Source organism: Callorhinus ursinus, unplaced genomic scaffold (genome assembly GCF_003265705.2).
Source record: "Callorhinus ursinus isolate GAN/ISIS: 27379988/994484 unplaced genomic scaffold, GSC_fseal_2.0 scaffold9, whole genome shotgun sequence".
Classification (NCBI taxonomy): domain Eukaryota; kingdom Metazoa; phylum Chordata; class Mammalia; order Carnivora; family Otariidae; genus Callorhinus; species Callorhinus ursinus.
This window is the reverse complement of record NW_027397071.1, coordinates 26,435,824-26,462,646: the sequence shown is the minus strand read 5'-3', so window position 1 is coordinate 26,462,646 and position 26,823 is coordinate 26,435,824. Positions and strand designations below refer to the sequence as shown.

The 26,823-nt window shown below is 41.6% G+C and overlaps 1 protein-coding gene across 7 annotated transcripts in view; it reads left to right on the top strand.

The window, feature by feature from the left end:
* Positions 1-26,823, top strand: part of LRRC8D (leucine rich repeat containing 8 VRAC subunit D) — a 113,335-nt gene that overhangs the window by 14,499 nt on the left and 72,013 nt on the right. For 5 of the 7 annotated variants that reach the window (XM_073896351.1, XM_025872154.2, XM_073896353.1 and 2 more), the window contains exon 2: positions 6,599-6,746. The exons of 1 other annotated variant lie outside the window; for it this stretch is intronic. The gene's annotated coding sequence lies outside the window, so the exon portion shown is untranslated. Of the gene's footprint in view, positions 1-6,073; positions 6,278-6,598; positions 6,747-26,823 lie in introns of those variants that run through there. One more of the 7 variants, XM_025872155.2, reaches the window with a different exon arrangement.

Genomic DNA, 26,823 nt, shown 5'->3' with positions numbered 1-26,823 from the left:
CAGCCTGAACTTAAGCCATTTTTTTCCCCAAATGTTACAGACCTCTTTTACTCCCATTTCTTGAGTTCTAAATAACTACTGACGTTTAAAGTCTAATTTCTGCTGGGAAGGCAGGCAGCTCTACCAAGGGAGAAGCAATTTCTCAACATTAAAGAAATTAGAAATTATAATTTATGCTTAAAAAAATAATGTTAGTTCAAGTTTTAGCTCTCTTCTCGCTTCCTTCTCCGCTGCTCTTTATCCTGCCGTGTGTTTGCAAACCATTCTCATGACCTTCTGCTTGTGTGGCATATTTGTAGTGGGGCCAGATGATACATACACTACTGACTTTTTCATCTGACCTCCAAATTCAGCCTTTGAGCCCCTTTGTTTCTTTGAATTTTGCTAACAGAGTCTTCTTGTGAAAGGAATATTATTTCTCATGAAACTTTACATGGTTTGTGGAATAATGGGATCGTGCTTTTTGAAGTTCAAACCTAAGGTCCAGAAATTGTAAACCTATCCAGTTTGCCGTTGCTTACTTTACTTAGCTCAGCCTCGGCATTTCAGGTCTAGAGGTGGTTAGTACCCATTGGACATCCTAGCCCCTCCCTGAAAATTAAAAGGAGCACAAAAATGAAAGTGAATTGCTTTTCTTCACCTCTCTGTTAATTTAACGGATTCAATTGGCTTGCCCTCATTTGCCCTTTTACACCGCCCAAATTAATGCTATGTGTACATTTGATTATAACAGTGTGAGTAATTTCCAAGTTACTTTTGAACACTGTTCCTTGTGGTTCTTTTCTTCATCATATTAGTAGATATATCCAGTGTTTTTCTTTCTAGCCTGCTTAACTCCTGTGTGGTTCTTGTTGCCACATAAGTTTCAGTTGATTTAGTGATCCTGATTTCATGGGACATTGTATCAAATGCTTCAGGAAGATCAAAGTACATGGGGTTCATTGCATTCCCTTCCCTTGCTAACTCCGTTGTGCTGTAGCCAGGCGATCCTGGAGTCTTGCAATCCAGGATTCCACTCAAGGCGAGGAAGCAGCTCTTCTTCCTGAGGCTTTTCCATTCCACAAATATCTTTTCCTTTCTTGCCCATATTCCTTTTTTTTTTTTCCCCAGCAACATGTAACTGGCTGTATATTCCTTACCACTTACAACCATTTTTGCTGCAAAAAGGAAAAACTCTAAGCCTCTCATCTGCCATACCCATTGTGCCATTCCCATGGGACTATTCTGCCATGACCTTTCATGCTGGAAGAAGCAAGCCCAATCCAGTTGTGCCTTATTGGTAGTAAAATGTGTTGGTTAAAAGTAGATTCCATGGCCAGCCAGGCTGCCCAAGTTCTGGTATTTGCTAACAGTGTTACTTTGGACAAATTGATATCTCTGCATCTGTTTCCTGATCTGTGATACAGAGGTAGTGCTAATTTCTACCTCAGACGGTTGTTGTCAGGAATAATTGAGTCAAGACATGTCAAGTGGTTAGAATTTGGTTTAGTTTAAACATTGATGAATAATCTTTCAAAAGTTTATAATGTTTCTGGATTTTCTAGGCATTTTGTTACTCTTTTATGCTGTTTGCCTTAGCCATTCCATTACAGGCAAAGGAAAGGAAATGAAAATCAACTATCCGATTTTGTCACCTTAAATTTTTCACAAATTGCTTTTTTTCTTTAAGATTCCATTATAATAGATCGCTGAGAATTGATACATTTGATAGACAATGACGTGTGTAATGTATTCCCTATCAACTCATGTATTTTTCTACCATCAGATGTTTATATATTTTTAAAATCCTTTTTAAGAACATTATTTTCTTGGTAGTGAGGATTATATTTATTTGACTTGTTGGGGCCAACCCTTTTAAGTTGTTGGATTTTTAATAGATTATTTTTTAAATGGGTGCCCAAAGAGAATTAAATTTTTTTTGAAGATTTTATTTTTAAGTAATCTCTATACCCAACATGGGGTTCAAACTTACAACCCCAAGATCAAGAGTCACATGCTCTTCTGACCAGCCAGCCAGGCGCCCCTAAGTATTTTTTTAATAAGGAAGCAGAAATACCCACTACAGAAGATAAATAGACAAAACATGCTTTCCAAAGAAAAATGTCTTACAGCACAGTGTTTAGTCTACACAATACACATCACGATCAACAGTCGGTAAATAATCCAAGGCTGTCCATTGCTAACAGTTTGTGCCAGGAACATTTTGAATACTCTTAACTTGTATACAGGTATTTGCATTTAGTCAAACTTTTGTGGTTTCTTGCTATTCTTTTCATATTTATGCTCTTTAAAATCTCTGCACATCAGCCACTGTGGCCTACTTATATATTTGCATACTAACTGAAGAATGAGAGGGGAAACTTGGAAAAAATATATTGAGATTTTTCATCATCACAGTTTGATTAGCGGATCTTATTTATTTTATAAAATAATGTTCAGCTGTAGCCCCAGAGCATATTTAACCTAATTTCTATGGATTTTCATGCTAGGGTTTAAAAATCAGTGGGCCTGTTGGAAAATACATGTTTATAATTTACACTTTAGAGAAATTTGGCAAGGTGATGAAGTAACACGATGCAGCTGAGAGAACGTTACAAGTTGTGTTTGAAAAGTAAGAGTCTTCTGAGTAAAAGTTCTATAGCACAGAATAATAAATCCACAGCTAAGATGCACCCACTCGTTTCTCTTCAGTTAAAAGGAGGAAGAACAGACCCAGGGTGAATTTTAGCTCCATTACCTGCTGCTTTGAGAAAATGACTTAACATCTGTGAACTCTGCTGCTGCTTCTCACACAGTATTTATGCCTCGTCCCTGAAAAAGCAGATCTGTAAATCCAGGGGTCAGGGCATGTGAGGGTCCCAGGTAAAGTTACCAATTCTATGGAACATGGGTGAATTTGTACGTGTGATTGGAAGCTGGGGAAACCGAGGCACTGAGTCGAGAGATATAGCAGCCCAGGCCTGTAATCAGCCTGGCCCTATCGTTCTGCTTTGTAGTGGGGTCTTCTAAGTCATGCTGTAGGGTGCTCTAAGCAGTGCTTTCCTTCTCAGCTTGTTCAGAGCCAGGAAACTGTGCCCAGAAGGGACCCTAAACTGTCTTGCAGGCAGAATTTTAAAAAATGATTTGCACCCTTCTGCATTTTTGCCATGGAAAATGACACTCTGGCTCCTCGAAAATGGCTAATAACCCTTTGTGGGTAAATGCCAATCAAGCCAGCCAGTTGGCTCTGAGGACATCTTCCTTGAAAGCCATGGCCCAGGTTTGCAGAGGCTGGGAGGTGAGTGTGAGTGCCGGAGACCTCCTTCTCAGAAAAGCCTGTTACATTGCCACCCTGGAAGTGCAGACAGACAAGGGACACTGATGTGAAGGCTGCTAGTACAGAGAGGCACTCTTGTCAATTTTCTTTTTCTTGTTTGCAAAATCCATCTGTAATAATGACCAGGAATCCTCATACAATGAAGTCTGTGGCAAACATTTTTAACCACCAAGGTAAGGTCTTCGTCTTTCTTTTTAAGATGAAGAAGGATAAGCAGTATCATTTAAGATACGAGTTTATCATCTCCTCCTCCACACTTGTTAGTCCTCAGAGAAGCTTTCTCTTGTCACTTAATTTGGAACCTCCAAAATGGCTTTCACAATGTTGCCATCTTAATCCATGGACTGTTGTACTTAGGGAGTGGAGACTTTCAAAATGAACTTCCAGTATTCTTCCAAAATCAGTTTTATCCCTTGTGGCATGATTTGTACCTATTGGGGAGCATATTTTGTCTCTTCCTATGAGGTTGTGATTTAATTTTTTTTTTCTACTCAACAGGTGTAAGGTAGAAACACTTCTCCATGAAACACAGAAGGTGCAGGAGAATAGCTGAACAATGGGAAAGAAAGATACTTAGACCTTGTGGCTGTTAGGAAACAGGTCTGGGACTGATGCAGTCATAGGAGTGTTGTATTACCCAAACTGTACACTGGGATCCATGCAGGTTAATTTCAGCATGTTTCCTTTGATTTTTCTGAAGAATTTCCTTTCTCTTCAGAGGTTTTCCTTCTAGGCTCTTGGAGTCATAATGAATAACAAAAATGGAGGCAGAGATACCAAAATGTATTTTAAAATGGAATTGTATCCTCAAAAACATGGTTATTATTGACAGAGTTGTTTCAGATGAGAGAGAAGTGAGATAAGTTTTGAGCTACATGCTTCCCTCCCACCATGTACTTTGTGGGGTAAAAATGGTAGTGCTTTGGGAAAAAGCATTAAGTCTGGGAAAAGAGGTGAAGAGTTGATAAGTCCAGGGAAGCAAGGGACTGTGAGAAAGTAAAAGGTGGCAGCCAAAGCAGAGCTGGACCCTAAAAGGATGCTGAGACCCCTCAGTAATAAGGCCTCATTAGACTGTATCTCTGCCCCTCCCCCCACCCGTGCCCCCTCCCCGCCGCCATCACCCTGCTGCTACACTTGGACTGCCCTTGGCCGATCACCTGCACAGTCTACAACTCCAGAATGTGCTCCTTAGTGAGGGGGTTGGAAAGGGCAAGTGACATGCAGTTCATCTGGACACAGGATAAAAGCACTCACCTCCTCCCTCAGGCTCCGCAAGTGTCGGGGTCTTGCCATTGCCAAGGTTCTTAATCACCTTTTTACATGTGCTCTGTTTCTTGGCTTGTCTGGAGGCTGATAGCATGCTACTGACAGGTGAGTGTGAGCTAAGTGCTGAAGCAGAAGGAAATGGAAAACAGAGAATTCCAACAGTTTCACGAAAAGTTGAGGCCATCTGTGTGTTGTGTTGTTTTGTTTGCCCTCTTAAAAAATCCCAGTTAGAGAAAAAGAATTCAGGGAACAAATACTAGTCAGCCGATTAGATTCTGAACTTGCTCAGACTTTGTACCTTGGCATAAGAGAGGCTATCCTCGCACCTTTTGAACTTTTGCCACTGAGTAATTCTGAAAAGGCTGAAAGAGCCAGTAGTAGGTAGTAGGAAAGAGCACAGTGTCCTCTGCTTGGGTAATCAAGGTACATGTTACTGAGGTGGGTAAGGACCCTGGCTAGTTCAACGGGGTTACAGCTTGTAAACTGCAGGATCATTTGGAGATGAAGAAATGGATTACAGATGGTTGCTGGGCTTGATTTTTCTCCCGGGATTCACTATTGTTTTGAGAATTAGCAGAGTGTAGAGGAAATGGCCCAGATTTTATACTTAGGAAAGACCTGTTATTCAACTCTCCATTTGACCATTTTCTAGCTGAGACATCAGGACAGTTAACTTCTCTGACCGTGTTTCCTCAGTTGGGAATATGAGAATAGGACATTTGTAGATCTGTTGGGAAATGTTAAAACTAAGAGCACATTAGAATGAGATGCTGCCTAGCACAGAGTAGGAGCTTACCACCAATTTCTGCTTAAGTCAAAGTTTGGCTTTTTATGTAGAATAACTATCCTACTCTCCATGCTGAGTTTTGAAAGATGAATAACTTTTATTTAAGCCATCAGCTTGATGATAAAAGGAACTGTTTATCCGAGACAGTCCTGTAAATGCCTTGTGACCCTAGAGATTTGTGTGGAAGGGCAGGCAGGGCACAGGGCACAGCCATCCACACCTGGAAGCCCAGAAACCCGGCACTGAGCACACGTATGAACTCCTAGAGCTGGCACGCTCTGCATATGGCAGATTTTTAAACCACCTGTTCACTGTTTTTTAAACACTACCCTGAGGTTCACCTAAGTCAGAGGGTAAAGCAGTGAACCCAGACTCAGAATTTTGGAACTGCTCTGTGATTTCATAAGCACAAAGAAGTACTTAACTTGTTTCCTGAAACAGTACACTGTACCATTATCTTCTGTGTGGAATTGGTATATGGAATGTTAGGGTACTGTGAGGATGAGGTTTTCCGCGTAGAGACCCCAGAACCCTGGAACTCCCCTCCCCCCCCCCCCCCCCCCCCCCCCCCCCCCCACCCCCACCCCCAGTTTGTGGCAGCTGTGTGCACGCTTTCTTTTGAGTCAGCCAGGCGCAAGACAAGTCATTTCCCATCCTGAGGCTCTTCAGTTGCTGAGTTGGAGTGGATGTACTGGGATGTGGCTATTCACTTAAAATTTTTGCATAAATCCAGCCTCCACTCCCCTGGAAAGGCTCGGTCCTGTCTTTACACCTTCCCCACGGCGATTTTGTTGCAGGGGCGGGGGCGGGGAGGAGAGGCGAGGAAAGGAGGAAAACGGAGGCCGACTACACGCGGCGCGGCGCTCTGCGCTCTGCGCTCGGGATGAAGCGTGCAGTCCCTTGACTCGGTACAAGTGGGGAGGGGAGAACCCGGGCAGGGGCTGGAAACGGAAGGGCTGTGAGCGTGCCGGCTGCGCGCTGGCTGCGAGGCCTCCGGCAGGGGGAGGCCCGGGCCGGCAGGGAGCCACCGCGCTGGGAGCCGGTGTGGCGGGTCGCTGCCCGCCCGGCGCGGGGGACAGCTCCTGGAGCGACCATGGCGAGGCGGGCGGGGGCGGCGGTAGTTATGCAACCCGCAGCCCCCCGGTGCTCCCTCCAGCCGGTCTGCGCCCCTCCCTCCATTCTGCCAACACTCGGATCTCTCGCTCTTTCTCGCCCCTGTTTTCAAACAGGAAGTGCACGGCTGTCTGTAACGTGCCGCCGGGTCCCAGGATGGAGGAGTGAAGTCTCCGTCGCCGCCGGTTCCAGCCTTTGGAGCCCCCACCTGAAGCCAAGTCCCCAGAGAGCGCCCTGAGGGAGCAGGGTGGCCGCCTGGTCCAGGTGCGTGTGGTCAGGTCGGGAGCCCGCGGGCCGGGCGCTGGGCTGTCACTGGCCGCCGCCCCTGGGTGCTGCCGAGCCAGCTCTCCAGCTCTGCGCCGCAGCCGCACACCGTGTGCCCGGTCGCGCCCCCCGTCCCCGCCTTCGCCCCCAGGGGTCTCTGTTGGCCGTGGCCTTGCCGCTCCCGGGTGTGTGGGACCCACGCGGGAGGGCGGGACGGCTTTGGGCGGCTGCCTGTGGGACCTGCCGGAGCTCACTCTCTTAGCCTTGGCGGGCGCTTTCCAGCCTGGGCTGCGTGTGCCCAGGAGGCTTCCCGGAGTCCCCAGCTGCCCTCTCCGCCCTCTCTGCCTCCTCCTGCCGCTGCCGCTGCCCGAAGCGGGGCACTTTGTTGCTGCCTTGCTGACCGGGGGTTTTCTGCGGGAAGGCCCTGGGAGGCTTGGGTGTTAGAAGAGTAGTGTGTGTGAAGTGGGGACCTGGCGGGGGAGAGAGGGTGCGTGGCGGGCGAAGTGTAAGGTGGAAAGGGGAACCAGAGTCTTGGTGCCCAGGCTCCGAAATCCCACCTCTTCAGCAGAGCCCCACTTTGTTGTTATTTTTTGTTTTGTTTTGTTTTGTTTTGTTTGGGGGGGTTGGATTGGGGGGGCCAGTGAGGGGGGAGCCAGGCTTTCAGGAACTGAGGAATTAGTGATGCAGACACGCTGGAAAGGTAGCGACCAGGAATGAGGGACAGCTAGTTCTGAGGTGTTTAGTCTGGTGTCTGGCTTGTTAACTGCAGTTGTGGTTTCTTAGCCAGGCTCCCTTGCTCAGACAGAAGGTCCTATTAAAGGTATGAGTCAGATATCTTTATTCATTATATTCCATTTTCCATCAGAGTAAAATTGAGAATGACTTTTCTCAAATTCACCAAGTAGATGATAGTTTCACATCCATCCATATCTTGCTCGTTCTCAGATGTTCATAGGTGGAGAGCAAACCTCTAGAGAAGAGGTTGGTGTTAGGCACAGACTTTGTGCTGCTTCGTTTCCCTGGCAGCTCCTGTCTCTGCAGACTAAGTCAGATTGACTTTTCCCCTAATGAAAGCCTGGCCTTGTTTCTCTGCCTAAATTTATCCACCTGGTGAAACTCCAGTCCGGTGGAGGGTCACTAAGGGAGGTTGGATGGTTGAGAAGAATCAGTTTGTTGGGTGGATTGGCCTCAAATGCAATTTTTGAACAATGTGAAAGTCAGTAGTACCCTCTCACTCTTCTGTTTTGGAGGAGGGATGTGAACAAATGACTAGAGGGGAGGAAAGTGAGAGTCTGCAAGGAAGGGTCTTTTTCTGCAGCACCGGGGGAATATGCATAATCCCACTACCACATGCATTTAGCTCCTTCACCTTATTGGGCGGCCAGGCTGCCTCAGGAAGCAGGGTTAGTTGTAGATTTAAATTCATGACATCACATGCTGGCTATGCTGTTCTAATTTGTACTTTTTGTAATAAAACATGTTTCCTGTGTAATTTATTTTGCTTAGAAAGGAAAATCTTTTGTAGTCAGGGAGCCTAGTAAATTTGTACTGTCCTTTCCCCCCTTCCCTGGCCCCCAGAAGTGATTTGAATTCTGTGATCCCATTATTCCAGTAGTCCTTCGGAACTTTAATCAGTTTTAAAATGCAGCTGCTCTAAGCCTTGCGATAATATCAATAATTGGCATGATTGTGTTAGCAGTAAATAGTCAAGATACATTATAAGAGCTCAGCAATTAATTTTATCTTTTCTCTAGATAGATGGACGTGGGCTTCTTAAATGTGAATTTCATTGTGGTATGTCTGTGTTGATGCCTCTTCTCTTGCCAAATACATGACAAGACTAAAAGTGAAAACAAGTCAGTGAGAGAGACTCTTGAATGGCCTGTACCACCATAGTACTTTTATACCCGAGTATGCTCCTGGCCCTCCAGTTCATTAATTTATTTGAGGACTTTGTTGAACATCGGTCGCTGTACCTCAAGATAAAATAGAACAGCCTTTGTGACTCTCTGAACTTGTACCCTATTTAGAAACAGGATTTACTCCTACCCTAACAGAATTTACTAATAATTAAGTAATAACCTAGGAATAGTGATAACTGATCTTAAGATCCTCATTTTCTGTTTACAGAGCACATTTTCTAGATCTCATTTATAATTTGTTATTCCCTTTAATAGTATGGTGAAATAGGACTCATGTACTCCATTTTATGGAGAGAGGAAACTAAGGCTGATAAAATGTGACTTGTCCGTGGTCATATTAGTAAATGGAGATGCTGGGACTTCAACAAGTCTTTTGATTTGTAGTCCTGGCCCTTCTGTAATCTGGAAAGTTGCCACCTAAGGAAGAGATGGCAATGCTGATTCAGGGGTCTTTCGCCATTCCAAGGGAGTTAGTAAAACTGACTTGAGACTAGCTTTACCTACATCTTCAGATCTTTTCCCACTCTCTCCCCCCAGAGCTCAGGGGTTTCTCTGTGGTGTTTCCCCCCGCCCCATTTGAAATTTACACTTCCTCTGTTTTAGTAACTAGATTCAGCTGTGCTTGCATCAATGTGATTTGTTTTCTGCTGCCAAAATTCTAACGGCATATTTTAATTTACAGAAATTGTATGTCAGGTCTTAGTGGCCAGTATCTTTTTGAGGGTCAGATTAGCATATGATATCTTTTTAAGAATAAAAAAGCAGTACTTCTGGTTTACCCCTAGAACACTTTATGTCCCAGAAAAGAAATAATAAATTAAAAAATGATGTGTGTGACTCTCTATAGCCCACTGCCATACTTACCATACCACCACCATACATAGCCCTCCCAACTCCCCCACTCCCCCAGTTGGGGATACCCACTAACAAGGTCATATTACAGGGGCATCTGGCTGGCTCAGTGGGTAGAGCATGATCTCGAGGTTGTGAGTTCGAGCCCCATGTTGGACATAGAGATTACTTGAAAGAAAGAAGGGAAGAAAGGAAAGGTCATGTTATGGAAAGACACCGGCAAACCTGTATATACTTTAAATTATATATTAAGTCTTTTTGTAGTACTCCTCAGATGGAAATAAGTTTATTTTTCTTATCTTTGCAATGCTTAAAGTTAAGCCTCTCTTTAGCTAATATTTTATATTGCATTGAAAAGGATATAAATTAAAATGGGGAGTACATTTTCACTGGGAAATGCTGGATAAAAGATTTATTTTCTCTTCAACAACTGGAATATCTACATTGAGCTATAACTTCTCCTCCTTAGAATTATGTCAGAGTATCAGGAGAAGGGGAGAAATTGGGGGAGGAAAGAGATAAAGTGAGTGATTTTTCTTTTTATAAGTAAGGAATGAAATATGTATATTTTCTTAATACACAGTGCACTGCCATTTCTGTGTGGGACAGTTGCAATGGCTTGTGAATAGGAATGAAAGCATAACAAGCTTTGATGTTAAATGCCAAGGAAAAGTTTATGACCAAGAGAGGACAAGGGATGGAGATAAATGTGTTAGGATTTTCATCTTTTCAAAACATTCCCTTTTTTTCATGTCTATCATAAAATAAAAATTGTCTTCTGTTGGAATTTGTAACCTTTAAAGCAGTGGTTCTCAACCCTTACAAAAATCAAGAAGCTTTTATTAATACTTAAAGATTTCAAAGATTTTGACTTGCTTGGAGTTTTACTTCTTATTTCTGGTTGCTAATATTTAGTGACACAGGTACTATTAATATCACTCAACTGAGTATATATTATAAATAATGACCACAGCATCTTCCTGTTTTTATAAAGTAGTATTACATATATATGTGAGACCGGTTCAGTGTACTGACCTCTGCCAGCACCTTGAAGTCCATAGGGTGGGAAATCAGGGCCAAAGTAAAACAACTGCTCCAGGCTGGAAATGCTGAGATGGGAATTTAAATGTACAGTACATTAGCCACCAGATTATTAAGATTCCCAGGTGGAGATTTTCCTCTTTGGTGTCCGTTAAATAGATGATGTGTAAAGTCCTGACTTTGGATCTGATTTTGTTTTGAGGTTGTTTTTCATGGTCCGCTTTGAAGTCTTAGATTACTCAGTCACGGATAACTGGAATTCTCCCAAGAGCATTTTCCCTACATTACTTCTGTGAATACTCCTTCCTTACGTTTGTTGAGTCAGGACTCTGACACCAGTTGCACAATCACCACTGTCTTAAGTACCACCAGCAGCAGCCTTATATTCATTTCCCAGAAGCTAAAAGAAGCTTCCTCCCAACCTTAACCTTTACAGTTTTTGATAAGTACGTGAAAAGAGATATTATTTATCCCTATTCTTTAGTGGAAAAAACAGACATATAAGTTCCCATTGAATCAGTCTCTTTGGTGTCCATGCTTCTTGCTGTGATTTTGGTATTCTGTTTAAGACAGGTTAGGCTGAGCACCCAAACCTCTTAGGGTTAGTGCATGATATTCTTTTTTTCTGGTTTTAAAAGAAAAAAGTCACTTCTGATTTATCGAACACCTCATATGTGTCAGACACTTTACGTGGATTATCTCTAATCCTCCTGGTGTTGTGCAGGATGGGTAATATCCCTGTGTTATAGATGAAGAAACTGAGGCAGGCAGAGATGGTAACTTATCCAATTCACAGAAACAAGCTGAAGCCTGGACTGGGATTCAGATTTCTGATTCCCCATGCTAGAACAGTCCCTTTTTTACATCTGCTTCTTTGTCCTTAACCTCACCGGTGAAAAGAAATGATCACACTTTGTTTAGTCTTACCTTTCGTTTTATCGTTTCAGCAAGGGTTAAGTTACAGCCATAGAGAGTATGTGTTTGGAAATAGGGACATGGAAGAGTCAAAATTTTTATAAATTTTATAAAAAAAAACATTTTATAAATATTTTTGGCTTTCATGCAGTATGTATTCATTTCTCCCCCTAAGGAGCCTAGATATATTGAATCTGTTGGTGATAGTTTCTTGAGGCAATATTGTCCACAAGCAGAATTGCCTGGATCTTGGGATGTAAGCATACTGATTTTACTAGGAAACCTGCAACTTGTTGTTAGGTTTATGTCCCCACCAATACTGCACGATGATTTCTTTTTTTCTTAACAAATTTCCTGATTTTTGCCAATCTGATGGATGTTATTTGTACTTCATAGTTTAATTTTGCCTTTTTACGATTATAAGTGAGGTTGAGCATCTCTTCATTTACTTAATTTAATTTCCCTTTTCTGTGAATCGGGTCTCTTGCCCTTTTCTGGCAAGAAGTTCCTTGAAAGCGTTCTCGTGGAGTTCCTGTATATTCTAGAAACAAATTCCTTCTTAGCTTTAGGTGTTTGGAACGCTGTCTCCCAGAACGTCATGGTGACTCTCATTAACAACAACAAAAATCCCTTAATTTTAATGTAGGTGAACCCACCAGTTTTTAATATTATTGTGGTCTGTGCATTGAGTCATTTCAGGAATGCTTCCCTATTCTGGGCTTACAGTTTAGTCTCTCCTCCCTTTATTAACTTTATAGGTTTACTCTTGAGTTTTTAAACTATTTGGAATTGAAGATAGGAGGTAGAAACCCGTTTCTACTTTTAAAAAACTGGTCATATCGTGAGCCAGTTTCACCAGCACTATTTATGAAATAATCTGCTCTTTCACTACCTCTGGTATATAAGTGTACATTTATATAGATCCCTTTCTGAGAACCCTCATTTGTTTAGGTGGCTTATTTGTGTGCTTCTGGGTCATTGATACACTTTTTAAATTACTATGGCTTTAGGTGCACCTGGGTGGCTCAGTCGATTAAGTGTCTGCCTTCCTTTGGCTCAGGTCATGATCTCAGGGTCCTGGGATCAAGCCCCACTTTGGGCTCCCTGCTCAGCGGGGAGTCTGCTTTTCCCTCTCCCTCTGCCCCTCCCCCCTGCTCATGTGCGCACTCTCTCGCTCTCTCTCAGCTAAATAAATAAAATCTTTAAAAAAATACTGTGGCTTTGAAATATGTTTTATCTTGTTACATGTGCATTTATATAACTTGATCTTATTATCAAGATTGCAATAAATTTAAAAGTTCAAAAATAGATGATTTTAGCTAGATTTCTTGCTGTTATCTGCATGTTTGTTAACTCTTTACACCTGCATACATTTTTCTAGAAATGTGTTTACTTCACTGGGAACATTCTGTATTTATTTAATAACATATTTTAATTTTAACATCCCTCACTTTACATTTCCTTCTCAGTTTTATTTATTTATTCATTGTTAGCAATATGGCTCCCTTCCGTACTTGGTCACCTAGGTAGGGCAGGGGATGTCTCACTTCAAAGGCTTCTCTTCTTCAGTGCTCTGTATGTGCTTATAGAGCTAGGATGTGCTTTCCTGGTATGGCTTTTGAATGAATGTTTTATGAGGTGTGATGCTGTAATACATGGCTGAATACTCTTGAAAGCCTGTTAATTATAGATGTGTCTTTACTATTGGGAAAACATTGCCAGTTTTGGCTTGGTTTTCTCCCAGTTTACTTTTCACCACTCTCTTCTCAGTTCACTTCGTCTCATTTCTCTTCCAGGCTCTAATATATGTCCCCCTGAATGCTGGATCATTTGATTTGGTAAACGGTCATTTGCATGCCTATAGAGAATAGAGTGTCCTTTTTGCTTAGTTGATGAAATGGCATGGGACCATGTTGTACATAACATGGCTTATTATTGTAAATTAATTTGAAGTTACTGTGGGGGACAAATTGTGGTCTCAAAATAGATATCACAGGACATGGTTGTCTGGACCAAAGATGTTCCCCTTGGCCATCAGTTCTACCACTATATGGGTGACAGGCTATATTTTATTTTTCTTTCGTCTGGAGTTCTTAAGGTGCTTTATGGATATAGGGGAGGGTTGCAATCTAACTACTGAAATTTAGTAAAGCTTGCACAAAGTCCAGTAAAATTATAATGTAGAATGTTCTAGAGTTTAAAACCTGCTTAGACAGATAAGACCATGTCCTCTGGGCTGTTGGAGTTGTTCTCCCAGTGTGCTTTAAACAGGATTTATTAGGTATTCATCTAAGTTTGATTATAACAACCCTAGCTACTGACCTGATTGAACTGACATACTCAGGAGAGGTCTTCATCAGTGCTGACATTGTCCATTTCTCGCTCAGGTTCCTTTATGCTCAGCTCACCAGCTGTCAGATCCACCTGTCTTACCAGCCTTCTCTCTTAGTCATTTATTCTGATATAATTGACAGCAGAGCTACTTCATCCATTCGACAGACATTTGCTGAGCTCTGAACTACTGAATCTTAGTTCCCTTATCTCTCTTCCTCCTACCTGCTGTGTCCCAGTCATTGCGCTAGGTTCTGAGGATAACAATGTGAGTATGACACAGTGCCTCACCTCAGAAGATAGACCCGTAAATCATTGACTGGAACTTAGAGTGTGAGGTGCTTTACGGCAACACGTCGTGACAAATAATCATAGAGAGTGGGGCGCAAAGAAGGCAGTGATTTGTTCTTGTCTGTGAGGAAAGGGTTCATGAAGGAGGTGATTTTGGTGATTATTAGAGGGATAGGATTATTTACCAGGCTGAGCAGGAGGGGGAAGAAAAAAAAAAACCCCGGAAGAAATAGCCCAGGTTCAGAGCCGGGAAGAGCTCAGTGCGTGAGGAGCAGAGTGCGAGTGACTGGCGCAGAGAGGTCTTGGTGCAGAGGGGAGAAGGGGCTAGGGGTGCGTCTTGGTCTAGATTCTTGATCCAGCCATGTCTAGAGCCGCACCTGCTGTGTCTAGAAGTGTGGGCTTTTCCCCAGCAGCATTGTGGGATCACCAGAGACGACACAAATGCTTAAACCATGGTCCTAAGGTATATGAAAAGGAAGCAGGGAGAAGCCCAGTGGCTATTAAAACAGTCCACGTAGAAAGTGAGGACCGAAAGCGTGGTGACAGTGGTGGAAAAGGAGAGGACAGGGTGGGTTTGAGACTAATGTAGGAGAGAGAATTGGTTACTGACTGAATGGAAAGTGGGAGGGGAGGAAGAAGAAAGAAGAAAGATGACTTGATGTTTCTGGCTGGGAGGATTCACTGTCTGAAGGTGTCGTTAGTCAGAATGGAAAATATGAGAGGAGCAGTTTTGGAGAGAGAGCAATGCGTTCCGTTTGAACTTAGGTTGAGGTGCCCCTGGGACACTGAATTGTCCTTGAGAGGCCTCGCCCCCAGAGAGAAGTCAGGGCTGGAGATGTGTTTTGGGGAGTGACGGGAACTGACGATTGTTGCCATGAATGTAGTAGCTGAGACCATTCATGGATGGCCCAACGACCAAAAGACCAAGCAGAAGAAGAGGAGAAAGAAAGAAGCTCAGGAAAAGACAGAAACAGAACTAATGGAAATATTATGCACCAGGGTTTTTGTTTTGTTTATATATATTGTCATACAGTCCTTTCAGGAGTATCCCCTGAAATAATTGTTGTTGTTGGCTTTTACAGATAAGCTCTCCGAAGCTCGGATGAGCACCTTGCCAAAGCACCCAGGTGTGGTAAAAAGGGAAGAGCTCTCAGGTCTGTCAGAGGCCACAGAAAGGTCAGGTAGAGCAAGGATTGAAAGTGGGAGCGTGGGTTTGGCAATGAGATATTCAGCTGGTGTTCCGTAGTCAGAAGAGTTCTGAAGTCCCAAGTCGGCATAGTCGTGGGTGAGGAAAGAGTAGGCCTTGAGAGGGGAAGCACCAGTTGGGAGTGTGTGTGTACACAGTTGTCCATGAAGGACTATTCTTGTGTGTGCAGTCGTGTCTAGAGCTTGTATTTTGTTTGAGAAGTGTGGCGAGGGAGTGACTAAAGGTAGAAGAGAGAATGACTGTCAGAGGAAGGCTCCAGAAAAAACAGGCCTAGCCAAGATCAGGAGTGCAAGCATGGTCAAAGGAAGTGTCTTGAGGGGCACTGGGTGGCTCAGTCATTGGGTGTCTGCCTCCGGCTCAGGTCATGATCCCGGGGTCCTGGGATTGAGCCCAGAATCGGGCTCCCTGCTCAGCGGGAAGCCTGCTTCTCCCTCTCCCGCTCCCCCTCCCCCTGCTTGTGTTCCCTCTCTTGCTGTGTCTCTCTCTGTCAAATAAAATCTTAAAAAAAGGTGTCTGAGAAGGAAGAGGGACATTCGTTCCTTTGGGGCAGGAGAGGAAGAGAAGTTATGTGTGCCTGAAGAGGGGTGTGCAGGTGGAGAAGGAAGTTGAGAAAGTTCGTTTCTAAAGGTTTGGGTTTTCTCAGTAAAGTAGGAGCTGATAAAATCTTCTGGGAATGAAGGGGCCTTGAGAAGACAGTTTAAAGTTATTAATAGTAAACTTGGAGAGAGGACCTCACTGATGGAGGTAGGATGTGTAATCATGGAGGGCCCAGTTGGGGCTTTGTTAGCGGGCATTAGGTGGTGATGGTGGGGTTTTTTTCTGGTTGATAGAGTACGATGAATATCATGACTGGTCTTTTAAAATAAAACACAAAGGCCTTGCCTGCAATGTTAGGTTTTGATGGTGATTTAAGGACACTTAAGGTGCCGGGGAAGGGAGGAAAGGAGCACAGGAGGGAAGAGATTGAACGTTAGGGAACGTGAGTTCTGGTCTGAGTTCTCCATTCACAGGGGGCGGCCTTGGGGAAGTCAGCTCATCTCACTGAAGCCTCACTGTCCTCCTCTTTCAGGGGAGGAAGTTATAATTAGCGTCCCCCTGAGTCTCCTATAAGCCCCAGAATGTCTGTGAGACTTGTCCATTAGTAGACAAAGATGAGTGGACAGAGGGGGGGGTGGGGGATGGGTCGGCCCGGTGATGGGTATTAAAGAGGGCACGTTCTGCATGGAGCCCTGGGTGTTACACACAAACAATGAATCATGGAACACTCCATCAAACACTAATGATGTCATGTAGGGTGATTAACATAACAATAAAAAATTTTTAAAAAAATGAGTGGACAGAAAGTGAGAGTCGCTAGATTCCTGTCATTTATCATTCATGAGTTCCCCTGATAGCAGCTCTCCCCAGTGCCGCTGGGGAGTCGACAACTCGAGGCCAGACTAGCTGTCAGGTGAGCATGTCCAGTGCCCGCTGCCGGGCCACACTGGGTAGGCTGTCGGGAAAGGGAGGCAACGGGGCTGTGACTGGAGTCGGGCGAGGGGTCGGCAGGGTGGGTTTGCTGGGTGTGTGTGCCGGCTCCCCAGACATCACACGTTCCTTCATCCAGGTGGTGGTGCTCTTTGTGTTCATCATCTGTGCTAGTTCTTTCCCTCGTACGATTGCATTTGATTTTAGCTGGGTTTATTTCTCCCTCCTCATTGAAAGTGTAGCATTGTAGAAGAGAAGTCAACAGTTGAAGAAGGTTAAGCACTATTTCTAGCATCTTACCTCAGAAGGCCTTCTTTTCTCCTTCCCATCTCCTTCCGTACACCTGGATTTCTTTGCTGGTAGAAAAACCAGAAACAGTTTAAAGTATTTCATCACTTAAGGCTCAGTTGGGTATGTTCTTCCCCTGGAAGGTTTACTTTTCAAAGCCATTTAAACTGTCTTTGCCTCCTGTTAAGAACAGGGATGACATCTTAAAACCCTAGAGGTGTGGCTGGCATTAAAAAATGAATCCAGATCAGGTGAGTGGCTCCAGAGATGATTATAATAATTTAACAAGCCTAAACAGGTAATAGGACACTCTTCAAAAATTCAGTCTCTAATCTTTCTCTGTGCTGTTAAATATTTGAGAGAAACTTGGGCATTTCCTTTTTTCCTCATTAAGCTATTACACAACTTAATGCTTGGAAAATTCTTCACAGGAAGAAACAGGGTGTAACAGTTTGCATGAGACCATTTTTTTAAAAATTCATCCTTTTAGCTTAAGTCTGAGAATACTATTCTCTTCATCCCACTGCTCTAGTTTCTTTCTGAAAGTCTAAATTTCTCCATATAATTAAATATTCTTCAAAGTGGAACATAGTTAAAAAAATTAAAGCCATTTAAATGTGAAGTTAAAACATAGTCTATAAATGTGTTCTTCCATTTCCTGAGAAACAACAGGAAGGATTTGCTTTCTCAAAATAAACTAAGTAGCCTGACTGTGAACTTAGAGTAGTAGAGATCAAAGATTCCAGCATCATCACACAATGGGAAAGTTTCAGTCATTTTTTTCCAACCTCAGAAAATCAAATCAAATGCTTCTTTTTTCACCTTTAACACGAGGAGCGAGGATATGTATGTGAAATTCAAAAACATACCTTTGGCATATGTGAAATTGTCATAGCCTAATCGCTGGCTAATCCTTCTAGGAGAGTCCTCTTCCACGATGTATTTGATCAATATGGGCATGCTAGACATGCAGCGATGAAAATGTCTTTTTTGGGTATTCAATTCAGGACGATTAGAGAAAGGCCAGCTGAGTTTCTGTAAACTTATAGCATCTAAACTTAAGCATGCTAGATCAGTGAATTATTTCATAGCTTTGCTAGTAAGAAATGTTTAACAGCTTGTATTGGTCATTGAACTACATGGAAAAAGGAATCTGCTACAGTAATATGTATATATATATAATAACACACACTCTCAGGTAGGAGTAAGAACATTTATTAATATTTCTCGACTTCCAGAAACAAGGAGTGAGAGCTCATCTTAAAGAAAGGAAATCAATTGTGTTATGGTCAGCAGATTTTTGTTTGTGAGTTATAAGCAAGATTAGGGAGAAATATATGCATTAAGTATTCAGCTATCATTAATTTGGGAGTTCAGATAATGTGCAGTTCTTTATTTCTCAAATAGTATAAATAAGTCAACATTTTGAAATACTGGACATTGTTTATATGTATTGGGGAAATTATATGTACATTGAGAACAGTATAGAATTTCTCAGTAGACCATTTTTTTTTTCTGTACTTACCTTTCAAGAAAAGGTAGAAGAACAGAGCTCAGAGCACTTTACAGCTTTAATCTCAGTTTCTTTCTTTCTTTATTTTTAACCTAAGTTTATGTTTACATTGGGTATCTCATAGACCATGTATATTTGGGTCTATTTTTTAAAAAATCTAATCTGATAAGCTGTGTCTTTTAATTGGTGTATTTACACGAGTCACATTTAAAGTGATTATTGATATATAGTCGGTTTAATATCCACCATGTTTGTAACTGTTTATTTGTTGCACTTGCTATTTGTTTCTTTTTTCCCTTTTCTTCCTTCTGTGGTGTGTGTCTGTGTTCATTTCTTTCTTTCTTTTTGGGAGAGAGAGAATGTATGTGTGCTTGTACGCTCAGGGTCGGGGGGGAGCAGAGAGAGAGGGAAAGGGAGAGAATCCTCAGATTCCCTGCTGAGCGTGGAGCCTGATGCAGGGTGAACTGAAATCCAGAGTTAGCCCGACTGAGCCACCCAGGCGCCCCTCCCGCTGTTGTTTTTAAGTGAACATTTTATATGATTCTATTTTATCTCCTCTTTAAGCATATCAGTTCTACTTTTTACAAAAAATTTTTAGTGGGTTACCCTAGAGTTTACAATTGATTTTACTTTCTTAAAAAAAAAAAAAAAAAGCAAAAACATGTTTATGTGCATACGTAGAGAAAAAATTTGGAAGGATATGTACTAAGACGTTATGAGTAGTTAATCTCTGGGTGGAAAGATTATAGATAATCTTTACTTTCATTTCTCTAGTTTTCTGTATTATCTGATTCTTTTAATGGCAGGCAGGTATTGCTTTTATAATCAGAAACAACAAGGCTCTTCATTTTGAAGAGAAAGGAGAGGGCAAATCACAGCAAAACAAGCTGAAAATCTCCTATGGTTCTACAATTTACACCGTCTCTTGTCTTCCAGCTTGAGATAACCACACTTTCCCTACAACCCCCATCACTGCACTGGGAGGACAAAGGAAAAGGGTTTGGCCGCTTCTCACCTTGCACTGGGAAGGTTGTCAGCTCCTTTTCTGTACCCTTTCTGCCTACACAGTGAGAATGAACCCTCCAGGGCGCCTGGGTGGCTCAGTTGGTTAAGAGACTGCCTTCGGCTCAGGTCATGATCCCGGAGTCCTGGGATCGAGTCCCGCATCGGGCTCCCCCTTCTCTGTGGGGAGCCTGCTTCTCCCTCTCCCTCTGCCTGCCACTCCCCCTGCTTGTGCTCACTCTGTCTCTATGTCAAATAAATAAATAAAATATTTAAAAAAAAAAAAAAGAATGAACCCTCCAAAGGACTTAGGACCCATCCACTATGTGGTTTGACATAAAAACGGTTTTCACCTAATACAGAGTTAACCAAACCCCTCTCTTTCTGTATAATTAAATTTTCCTGTGCATGGAACGTCCTTATGGGTCTTCACTGTCCTTAAAAAAAATAATGAGCAGAGGAGTAAAAAACTTGAAAAGTAGTTTAAAGCATAGCTTTCCTTGTAAAACTTGTAATAGTTCTTTGGTTTGCTGGTATGAAACCTGTTGTCGTCTTGGGCAGGGCAGGGCGATGGTGTTAGAGCCGGTACCTGGGGTAGTAGGTGAAGAGCTTGTAAGTAATGTGAGGTCATTGCTGTCTGTATTTTAGAAAACTCCCCTTTATGCAGTTTTAGAGAAAATTACCATTATTGTTCTTGCGATGTTGATTATATCCTCTGACTTTATTTGGGTTTGCATGTAAACCAAACCCAGGTTAAGGTTTAAAAAAGTTTCATAGCTCAGGGCAAAAAGATGAAATGTAGATTTTCTTTAAAAAAATGGTTTTAGTACCAACTAACCTGCCAGGTGTTTTCAAAAAAAGTCATAAATTTTATAAATACCATAGTTTGTTAGCCTGTAAAATTGGGATCATTATCTTTTGCTGCTTACCTGCTGCATTCAAGTCAGCAAAAGACCAGCGAAGCTTTTTGTGTCTTCTGATCAGAAGAGAATCTTTAAAAAGCAAACCAGTTATGTATCTATTTCCAGGTGAAAATTATAGGTCTCCATTTTAATATACCTTATTATTAGAGCTAGGAAATTTCATTTACGGTAAGAAATAAATTAGTCTTCATATTCTGTTTAAAGCTAATACAATTAAACATTTTGGTATATACAAAACAATAGGAAAAATTATGAAATAAGCATAAAAAAGAATTCATAAAAAAAGAATTCATTGATTATTACAACTATGTTGAGATATATATAAGTTTTGAAAGGAATACAAAAATATAAATATTGTTATTTAATGATTATGGGTAGAATTTAATACATTTTCTTTATATTATTTTGATATATTTTGTAAGTAGAGAGGTCAGAAATCAAGTTTCTGATTTCTGATGCTTATTAAGATAAGCTTGAAATGAATTGAATTTTTATATTTGCAGTATAAACCATATTAGTAAACTCTTCAGTAAGTCTGGAAGTAAGGGTAAGTAATTTGATTCTTTTTTAAACTCACTTTTGAATGAGACTTGATACATGGAAATGTTAGTGGAGAAACAATGACGAGAATTCTAGGGGTTGTTACTATGTTACCCCTTTGTCTAAGCATTACCTGTGTTGGCTTTGGTGCCTTTGACCTGCACTGTCATTGGTCCCTTCAGTTTCTAACTTGTCAACATCTACGTTGTAACATTTTGTCTGCCTTTTTGTTCCTCAGGTACAGCTGTGAAAATTACTTAAGTGAGAAATGGTTTGGGGATAAGAACTGTGAATGGAAGAAAGAAATAATCCTCTCATTTTAAATACGGGGGGCGGGTGGAGAGGATTATCTGCAACCCTGAGCTTTCACCCCAAAAGAACTAATAGTATAATAGGTTATCTTTGCTTTTCTAAATGTAAAGCATAATGCTTTAATAAGTACTCTTAGGAAAAAATCAGTAGGCACTAATTTTGGTCTGCCTTATCACCCATTTATTCCGTGATGATTCCTCCATGTGTTTCCTAATCATTTGCTCTTTGAAAGAAGTGTGAGCTTGTGATCAGCACTGCCACAGATGCCCAGTATGCGATCTGGATATTAGAGCAGTGCTTTGACAAAGAGGCTAACTCCCATTTTGTGCCTTCAGGAGGTAGTTACAAACAGTGAAGGGAAAATTCAAAAATTGAAAAAATGACTTTGGCAGTACCCTGTAAAAATACTGAACATTAATATTTATATAATTGCCAAATTAATATATGTTGTATAAACACATCAAATATATGAGGTATTTTATATATTTGTTAAAGTAAGTTTCCTTGCTTTTTTTTTAGTGTTTCATTCTAGACGAGTAATTCATATATTTTGGAGGGTAGTAAGACCAAAAGGCAACATTTTTACAGCAAGTTTAAAATATGATTTACCAAGTAATATTCCCACTTCATGGATGGAACTTAAAAACCAAGTAGTTTAGGTTGAAGGTCACACGTTAGATGAGCTTTTTCATTTTTAAGTAAGCTTTCATCAGTACTGGGAAAGAAAGCTTCCAGATCTCTTGCTTAAGTCAGGCTTTTATCTGAACCATTCCAGGATAAAGGAAATGTACAATTTAAGCTTTTCTGGAAGAAATAAAAATCTCTGCACTCTCTGATCTTAAGTCAGTAATATTTTAAACTAAATCTTTTATGCTAAAACTTAAGGCAACTCTGATTCCTTTCTTAATAGAAATAGATGTACATCATCCTCTGTGAAGTACCTAATCAAAGACCCAATTGCAATCTTCTCTGTAGTTAGTTTACAAATCCCAAGGCTCTTAACTCTTATCTTACAAGTCTTTTTTTTTTTAATTATAGGATTTTTTGAGATTTTCCTTGAAAATTTTCTTACATTTTCCCATTCCCCCCTTTTAGTTATTAATGGAGGATTTGACGGGAAACCTTGTCGCTGCAAGTGTGTTGATCTCTTGGGATAAAGACAAGTGGAAGTTGCAGATAGACAGACTTTGGCTTCCTATGAGGAAGAAATCTTCAAAGCTCTGCAGAGCTGGACTGAACTACCCTGTGCTGTCCAGGGTCCCAGCGATGAGGGCACCTCGGAAAGGCTGTCCTCAGTCAGGGGTGCAGAGAGCCCAACACCTCCCCTGGTCACAGAGTAAGCTCTCTGAGGTCACAAAGTGCACACATACCATTCAGTCTTAAAGTTAATTTCTCTGAGCCTCAGTTTGCTCCTCTTTAAAATGAGGATAAAATGACGTGAGGCTTATCATGTGAATTTAACGTATGTAAAGCACCTGGTGTAGTTACTCCTTCCAACTGAACACAATTCTGTAGTTTTTATTCTGTGCCCCTTTTCATTTCTCCCTGTTCTTCCTTTTCTGTCCTCCCATTTATTCTTTTAGAGCTTTTAATTATTGTCTCTTCTTTTCTCATCCTCCTTTCTATACCTATGCCTTAGGGTCTACCAATGGTGTCCAGGGATGCCCTGAGCTCCTTGGGTAGCATCCCTGTCAGTGTCTGATACCTGGGCGAGTCAGTGAACAGCGACCCATCCTCCGTGTCCTTTGGATTTGGCACAAGGGATAGCCCTACAACCCTTGATAAAGCCAAGATCCATTGCTGCTTTAGCTTTCCTATGAGCTTTTACTGTAGCACTTTCTGCTTCAACGTTAATGGTCATGAAAGCACTAAGGGGCAGTTGGATATGGAGAGAGAACAATCTTACTATACTAAGGCTTATGGATGTAGAACTCTGTACTGGTAACATTTAATTTTTCCTCTATTTAAGTTTCTGTTTTGGAGCCAGGCTCCTGATTGCAGATGTTGTATTTGAGAGAGAAGAAGAAGATCGGGTCCAGAAGGGCCAGAAGCGTTATTTTAAGAAAGAACATTCAACATAACTTTTTGGGGACTCTCTGTAGATACTAAACGGGCAACATAAAAAATTTATTCATTACAAGCTATTTGAAGACCTACTTGCTTGACAGAGTGGTATCACTTAGAAACATGATAGAATCAGCCCAGACTTCATGACTAAAAGAGAGCAGGTGTATACCATCAGAGAAATACAGATTGTTAGAGCTAGAAGGAATCTTTGGGACTACTCAATTCAATGATTTTCTTGTATAAATAATGAAACGGAGAATCAGGTAAAGTAACTTGTTCCTTGAAATATAGCTCTTCACATTAAAAAAAAGGCAAATCAGGGAGACGTGGCTCCTAACATTGTAGTTATTTTCTTAGACTCCAATGCAGCACCATGATGCTAGCCTTTAGATCTAGGAGTCATTTCCCTGTGGCTCAGAGATGATCTCTAGGCTGTTAGCCCTGTTGCTAATTGCTAACTAAGGCATGGATGAAAGCCTTTCTGTGTTCTTACTCAGCTTCTTTCTTTTGTCCATGTTTGGTTATTTTATGAGATCTTTGGAAGGTTCGCTTGCTCTGGCCCAGGAATCATCTAAATAGACAAATATTTGGACAGTTTGGTTCTCCTGTGCTTAATAGTGTTTTGACCTCTTAACTCTCTACTAGGCACTTTTGTGTTCTTAGGTGGTTTATGTGAGTGAATTCTGGGAGACAGGTGTAGCTGTGGCCATTTGGCAGATCAGAAAACCGGGGCTTACAGGGCTTAAGCTGCTTATTCTAGGTTTATACAGCTTAGAAGCTGGAGCTAGAACCCAGGTCAGCTTTCCGGACAACACGTTCTTCATTGCTACCCTTCTGCAGATTTTCTGCTCCCCTTGCTACTTGTGTAATGGGGGGAACAGGGCACGGAACTAAAGATCTATGGCAAGTAACCCAAAGAAGATCATCTGGCCAACCCTTGTCTTCCAACAGACGAGGTGTTTGTTTCTATGATTTCATAGAAGAGGTATTTGAGGTCTTGTTTTTATTTCTTTTTTTGGTTTTCTGTTTCAAAGTAGAAATGATCTTTTAGCTTTTCCTTATTGTGAAAGTAATAAATCCTCATTTAAAGAAAATATAAAAATATAGGAGAAAATTAAAATAACCTTTGTAGCTCCACAGATTATTTATTTTTTTGTTTATTTAAAGATTTTGTTTATTTGTCAGAGAGAGAGCACAAGCAGGGGGAGCGGCAGGCAGAGGGAGAGGGAGAAGCGAGCTCCCCACTGAGCAGGGAGCCCGATGCGGGGCTCGATCCCAGGACCCTGGGATCATGACCTGAGCCAAAGGCAGGTGCTTAACCAACTGGGCCACCCAGGCGCCTCACAGTCAGATGATTAAGAGTGGGTTCAAATCTCAGCAGTATCACTCACTAGCAGTTTGACTCTTGGCAAACTTTATTGTCTTTGCATGCCTCGGTTCTCTGCATGTAAAACAGGAATAGTCATAGTGCCTCTCTCACACAGTTGTTAGGATTAAGTAGGGGTTCTTATTTGTGAAGCATTTAGGACAGTGTCTGGCACATAGTAAGTACAACACAAGTATTGATTAAATAAAAGAAATGATCTCCCATGGGGGCGATACCCAGGGTGGTTAAGTTGGTTAACCGTCTGGCTCTTGATTTCAGCTCAGGTCTTGATCTCAGGGTCGTGAGTTCAAGCCATGCATCGGGATCCACACTGGGTGTGGAGCCTACTTTTTTAAAAAAGCATAATAAAATAATAAATAAATAAATAAATAATCACCCATGTAAATACTGTTGACCTTTGAATAACATGGAGTTTAGGGGCACTGTTGACTCCCCCATAACTTAATTACTGATAACCTGCTCTTAACCGGAAGCCTTAACCAATAACATAAAGTCGATTAACACATATTCTGTGTGTTATATGTATTATGTACTGGGTTCTTAGAATAAAGTAAGCAAGAGAAAAGAAAATGTTATTAATATCATAAGGAAGAGAAAGTACATTTATAATACTGTACTGCATTTTTTATTGAAAACAGTGTGGGTACAAGTGGACTCTGCAAAGTTCAAACCCGTGTTGTTCAAGGGTCGACTGTAGTCTTCCCAGCCCCTGGAGGAAGAGATGGAGACAGACCCAGAAGGTAGATCGTGCAGTGCAGTGAGTGGGTAATGGGCTAAGCTGTGCACAACCAGACAGGGTGGGTGGCCCTGGATCCTCTGCTTCTATTTGTCTCCTTAGTAATCCTAATAACTTGGAATATTACTAAAATTCTGTCTCTTACTTTCAAGATGTTCAAAATGGTTGTGATTCTCCTTTCTCTACTTACTGCTTTTAGGAAGCCCACAAAAACCAAGCCTGTTTGAGATTTTTCTGTTGCAGGCTAGGCCGGACATGGTTTCCTTTCATGTGATTATTTTCTGCGTCTGTGTTAGTTTAGTTCTTCTTTTGTTTTCTTGTGCTTTGGTGTGAAGAAGATGCCCTGTTTATAGAGCCTTGGTGTCTTTCATGTATAATGCATTCTTAAACTAATTCCAGTTGCTCTGACCCTTTGAGATTTCAAACTTGCTTTGTTCCAGTTTTTAAGCATTTTTGAAATATTAAAAATGTTCATGAGGAGGTGGGTCATGGGAAAATTTTCCCAGAGTTGTTTGTTCCTAGAAAATTGTGAATTTGCATGGAGAGGCTTAATGCTGGGTTAAATTCTGCCAGGTGCATTGGACACTTGAACTTGAGTTTCCAGTTCTTTTGATACTTAAATCCTTCTTTCTGTCACATAAAGTGTAGAGTGAGCCTCTTAAACCTGAGTGCCTGTGTTGAGCTGTTGCCCTTTGTCCCATCAAAGAAAGGTCTTTAGTAGTGCTTGGGTTTGCATTGAAGCACCATGTCAGTAGTATGGATCAAAAGATTTGTGTGTTCTCTGATTTTTGTCTTTGAACCAAGACTTTCCAAAAAGAACACAGAGTTGTTTTGAATATTGCCGCCCCTGGGTGTGAGTGATTATGCAAGTCGGTAGTATTTTTGTTTAAAAAAAGCAAAACTATTCATAATAGATTTAGAGGTATAAAATTGCAAGAAAAACAAAATACTTTTTTCAAACAGCTTGTACAAAGCAGTCTTTGAATGCAGGTGGTCCTCAACTCGTAAGGACTTGCAATTCTTCCTCCATCTTGGGAAAGACACCACTGTCCACTGGTTTCCATTGGGCCATTTTTCTTGGTATATCCTTCTCATTTGACTTCCACTTGCAATGAGTTGCCAAGTAGTCTCAATTCTTTTCTTAAACTTAAATACTTAAAGTTTATCTGATATCCCTTGAAACTCCAATATACTGCTCCAGTCCACAGCTCCAGTGTGCCCACCGTCAAGTCTTGCCAGGACTAGTGAAGCCACCTCCAGCTCCTCCTCCCTGCCTCTGACCT